This window comes from Oryzias melastigma, linkage group LG8 (assembly GCF_002922805.2).
Source record: "Oryzias melastigma strain HK-1 linkage group LG8, ASM292280v2, whole genome shotgun sequence".
In the NCBI taxonomy this organism is placed as follows: domain Eukaryota; kingdom Metazoa; phylum Chordata; class Actinopteri; order Beloniformes; family Adrianichthyidae; genus Oryzias; species Oryzias melastigma.
Genome location: NC_050519.1, coordinates 5,343,548 through 5,349,320, shown reverse-complemented (window position 1 = coordinate 5,349,320; position 5,773 = coordinate 5,343,548). Strand labels below are relative to the sequence as shown.

General features: G+C 37.1%; 1 protein-coding gene across 2 annotated transcripts in view; it reads left to right on the top strand.

Annotated features, from left to right (window-relative positions):
• gjc1 (gap junction protein gamma 1) overlaps positions 1-5,773 on the top strand; it is a 62,385-nt gene that overhangs the window by 1,842 nt on the left and 54,770 nt on the right. The window contains exon 1 of one of the 2 annotated variants that reach the window (XM_024272175.2): positions 2,021-2,840. The exons of the other annotated variant lie outside the window; for it this stretch is intronic. The gene's annotated coding sequence lies outside the window, so the exon portion shown is untranslated. Of the gene's footprint in view, positions 1-2,020; positions 2,841-5,773 lie in introns of those variants that run through there. 2 annotated transcript variants of the gene reach the window in all.

Here is a 5,773-nt window from a genome sequence, read left to right as displayed (position 1 = left end):
AACCTCTGCGCAGTAAAAGGCCTGAACAGTTTAAACAGTGACAACAATGAGATTACAGAGAAGCAGCTGTTTATATAAAAATTTTCACGATTTCGTCCGACTCCGATCATCTTTGTATCTATTTTCAAAGCGTTCCCAGTGGTCTCATAACTATGATTATGCAATTTTTAGCCTAAATTATGTAAAATGTTGGTTTTCTAGCGCATAATTTCTGCAGTGTTCATTTGACATTGTTGGTGTCCCACCCCACTTCCCGTCATCCATCCAGCACTATTTTAGAGCCTATCAACATAATGGTGAGCAACTCAGACGAAGACATACATGGATCTATTTGTCTACAAGTGGATGCATCAGAATGGAGCTTCTAGGCTGGCGGTTGTAGCTTCTACGTCACAACTACAAGCTTTTTACAACAGCATTTTTTTGTTTGCTCCTAATTCATAATGATTTGAATAAAGAAATACTCAGAAATACATTTTTAAACTGAATTGTTGAGAACGACTAAAACATATTTTTATCAAAGTGGGTCTTAGAAGTGTTTCAATAAGAGTATTGTATTAAAAAAAGAAGACCAAAAACTTCAAAACTATATTTTCTAACCGTCACAATCTGGACACGGATGTCTTTTAATCTTTCAAAGGTTCTCAAATGTGTTCCATAATTCTCTAAAATGTGCCTTCTACCATATTTGCCAATCTGAGACCTGGTGAGGTTGATGTGGTTAATAGGCAAACAAACGGACAACGCTTACTGTGAACTTTTAATTCTTTGTGTCACATGTTCTATCAGTTTTTTTTTTAACCTCATCATGTTGCGTTTTCATGGCTGGATTTAAAGAAAGACGGTGCCGCTTCTGCTGTTTGACGTTTTCTGCTGCTGCTGCAGACTGAAACCTCCCAGAGCTGGAGACAAATGGAAAAACATCTTCAACTGATCCAAGTCCTTCCATTAAAGTGTCAGCAGGAAACCCCGTTTGTTGTGAGAGATTAGAGACGTCCTACCCCGAGTTCTCCTCACCACTTCAGCTTTCCTGAAATAGGCCTTTCAACCGGAAATATATAATTGTTTTTGTGGGATTTCTCCTGTTTTTGTTTGTTTTTCTTACTATCCAACACTGTAAAATGGTTAATTCCACTTTTACAATAACTTTATGACCTCCACAGTAAGCAAGAGTTGCTCAAAAACAGTAAAAAATAATTATTAGAACACAATGTTATTTCTGTTTATTTGGAGCCAAATACAGATCAGACAAATAATCAAAGGCTTCGGACTTGTAAATATTATTTATTTGGGAAAAAATAAGTAAGTTATGAATATTTCGCCATTTCTTTTGCAGGACTTGAGAGGTTAAGTTGGAGCCAGGAGCCAATAAAAAAAAATATAAGGAGATGTGATCTTCAGAGAATCTAAGGTTTGGTGGTATACAGAGAAGAATGATGAAATTCATCTTATGGAATTTTTCATTTATTCAAAAAAAAAAAAAATGCTGTTTATTTTTTCACTAGAGAATCACTGTGCATTCAACGAAATCACCAGGAAATGTATTCTGGAATTCCGGCACTTTCATGCACAAAGTGAACCACAGTGGTCAGAAAAACAGAGAAATTCCTCAAATTACTCTTGAAGATCTAAGATTTTTATGGATTAAGATGTAAAAGTTCCTCATCTGTGAATAAAAACTGCATGGAAGTGGAAAAGTAAAGATTTGCTTTGCTGGGCTTTCTGGAGAACAACTAAATTTTAGATAAAATATTTGCAAGTAACTATATAATTGAAGACAGAGCAACAAATTGGTGTCAGAACCAACAGAAAGGAGTCAGATCAACACTGAGCTTCCATCCATATATATATTTGATTAACTTTTGTCCCTGAAAATATGTTTAGTTGCATATATATGTTTTTAAGTCATTATTAGTAAATTGTTGTTTTTATCATTTCATTTTAACATGATTTGCATTAGAAATGTAAATATTTAAATGTATATTAATACTGTGGGTCCAGCAAGGTCAACCATTTTAACAAGAGGTAAATAAACTGTTTATTTAATAATTAGATTTAACAATAACATAAGATGATGATCATTTTGTTTCGGTCTTTTGATGTATAAGGTCAACGCGTTTGCTGTGCAGATGTTTATGGACCCGCGCGGTGTGACCTGTCGGTTGCGCGCACTGTCAAAGCGGCGCGCGCGCGCAGCATCCTGCCTCCCCGCTCCCTGCAAAGACGCTCTCCGGGCTTTCACCGAGACAATCCAGCTGTCACTCACCGACATTCCTGCTCAGCTGGAGGCGGGCCGCGCGGTTCGGCGTCCCGGAGACACAAACGACTCAAGGGCACCGCCGGAGCGGACCTCCGCTGATCAACAGATTCTCCTAAAGAAGGGAGCTGGAAGACAAACGCGCGAGCTGATCCACACGTGACACATTTACGGGCTCCGTCTGAGAGATGGGCAGAACGGCGCGCAAGATTCGGTTCTGATCCAGCTGCTCGAGGCGCCGGAGGGGCTCCGATCCGTGCCACAATGACCAGACTATTGTCTCTCATCTCGTTAACGGAATGGGCCCGGAGGAATTTTGGCACCGGCTTTACGCAGCAGACCACATAGTTTCCTCGCCGCGCGGCTCAGACGAGGACGGAGCACATGGACTCAGACCCGCGTCCACGTCCTGGAGAGATGCTGTGAGTCCAAACTGAAATCAGCACCGCTGGTTTCTCCAGAGAAGAGGAGCAGCAGCAGCTCAGACCTTCAAGTTTGGACCTCACCAAGTCCAAAACGACCTTCCCTTCCCAAACAAAGAACCATCTTACATCTTAAAGCTTCTTCACAGACTCGCAAAGCGGTAAGAAACTCTCGGGTTTCTCCTCATTTGATCCCATCTTTGTTCCCGAATCCGGATGACCTCAGTGAGAGTTTACGGCGGGGCTCACAAACGCACCACATGGCACCGGAACGCGCCGGAGACGCGTGCATGCATATACACACTTCAATCGTTCTATCGTCGAAAGAGTTTGGATTTCAGTTGTATAAATGAGCATGTAAAGAGCTGCTAGATTTAAAACAGCAAAAACAGAGTTTAAATCACTTTTTTTGGTACATTTTTTTCTATAAATGATGCTTAAAAATTAATCAGGAGTGCTTTAAATCTTTTAATACGTGAATTTTATTTAAATGTAATGTTTACAGTTATGTTTTCTGGCTTAATGTTGACCCTTTTTTGGCAAAATTATGTTGCACGTTATTCCAAACATGGGCGGATTTACATCAGGCGTAGGTGGGGCCCAACACCTTGGGGACCCCACTTAAGTAAGAATATCTAAAATATCATTATTTTACTGTCTCAAATAACCCATATCACTGAAATGTCACAAGACTGCTCATGTGAAAGTGTTTCATCCTCCCCCCTCTTCTCCTCAGTAATGGAACATTCCGTCAACAGTAAGTTAACTACAGAAACTCTTTTAAGAGGTTTAAAAAATGTGTTTAAAGGGATATTCAAGTGGCTGTAAATGATCATAATCGTATAGTTGATGCAAAAATACAACAACAAAACAGGAAAAAGATCAAATCAAAGGAACTTGAGAAGATAAAGAAAGTCTAGAATGAGGAAAGCCAAAACGAGGGCCATTTTGGGATTTTTTTTTTTAAATTGCTGCCTCTCCATAGTGTCCTGTTTAGAAGAAGACCCTGTCATTGTTCGCCTGGGGCCATCAAACTGCTGATTTAAAATACTTATACCTCCAGGATTTCACTCCGTCCAGGTTGCTGGGACAGTCCCTCCATATTTCTCCCGAATCAGTGATTATGTCATCTCCTGAGAAGTAACCCACTCCCACCCCTCAGAGCCATTAACCTGAGGAGCACCTGGGATTATTCCCCCCGCCGAGAAACCGCCCCAGGTTATCTCTGAAATATGCCACATCGGTGGAGCATTCGTCAATGCCACCGCAGCCACAGCAGCTCCAATCCCAGCCATCATAATGAGTTCCTCCCCTTCAGAAAGTGATCGCTATGCACGTGAAGTCATGGTGATGGATTTGGGGTATTAGCAGTTCAAGCTTTGTGCTCAGTGAGTGGTTGCTCTGCGCCGAACGTATGGGCGCCGTGTGTTTGTTCAGAATTTATGTTTCTGGTAGGCAGCCAGCCGCAGCATAACCTCTATTTGCCCTCTTTGTTTGCCATCAAATGAATTCAGTTTTGACATTTTGCAGCCCAGCGTGCTGTGGGAGAAATGAATATTTTCTGGGTATGGAACCACCTGCAGTCTATCACTCGGTGACTCTCCTCCCACCTGGATGCCGTAGTAACCACCCCATCATTGACCATTCCTTCAGTCTCTGCATTGTGGGATTAGAAGAGGTCGCCGCTTGTGCACCAGAGAGATGAGGAGCGGATTCAATCTGGCAGTGAAAAATGCTTCATGACTTAATAACTTTCCATATTTTTTTCTACTCTAGAAAGAGACGAAGCGGCATATTTGAATGATAAATTGCACATTGATTTTTATTGAATGATCAAAGGACAGCCTAGAAAAGTCAAAGGAGTGATGTATAACCTCTGAGCTGTCTGCTGAGGTGATTGATATCCAGAGTCTCTTCAAAATACATAAACTAGTTCAGGTTTTTCTTGTGTTTTTCCAAGTCAATTCATTCAAAAAAGAGAGAAAAAAAGCTTGGTTATAAATTATTATATAGATTTTATGATTACATGATAAAAATCTGAAAATAATAGAACACAAAAATAAAATATATTGAGTTTTAATGAAAAAAAAGCTAATAATTTAATGGATTTATAGATTAAATGATCAAATCTGAAAATAATACAACACCAAAAATCAAAAACAGAGTTAAAGAAAAATTGAAGAGGATAAAAAATATATATATTTCTCGATAAATAATAAAACTCTGGAAATAATGAAAAAGAAAGTCAAAAACAGAGTTTTAAATTAAAAATAAGAGAATTTAAGCAAAGCAACTAAGTTAATTGATTTATTGTTTAAATGATAATAAATGTGGAAATAATACAGACTAAAAATTAAAAAAAGATAGTTTTCATTTTAAAAAGTGACATTTAAAAAAAATACAGAAATGTAATGGATTTCTTGATTAAATGATGAAAATCTGGAATTAATACTACCTAAAAATAAAAAATGTAGAGCTTTAAGGAAAAAAATGAAGAGATAAAAAAAATGCAAACAATTCAATGTACTTATAGATTAAATGATCAAAATCTGAAAATAATGCAACACCAAAAACTTATCATTTTAATGAAAAACATAGAGATTTAAAAAGAAAATGCAAAAAAATGTAATGGATTTCTAGATAACATGAAAACACTCTGGAAAGAAAAAAGGAAAAAGTCAAAAACAGAGTAAAAAAAATAATTTAAACAAAGTAACGTATTTAATGGATTTCTTGTTTATATGATAATAAGTGTGGAAATAATATAGACAAAAAAAAAAAAACCTAGTTTTAATTTTTTTAAAAGTGATTTTTTTTGTAAAAATGACAAAAATGTAATGGATTTCTTGATTAAATGAGGAAAATCTGGAAATAATAAAACCTAAAAATCAAAAACGTAGAGTTTAAATGAAAAAATGAAGAGAATAAAAAATGCAGACTATTTTTTCAATTTCAAGATCAAATGATAAAAATCTGGCATTGATACAAGAATAAAATCAGAAACATAGTTTTAAAGAAAACAAAGAAATTCATATTTAAAAGATCAAATGCTGAAAGATGATACAATCTTCATGTTTTTATTGCGTATTTTGTT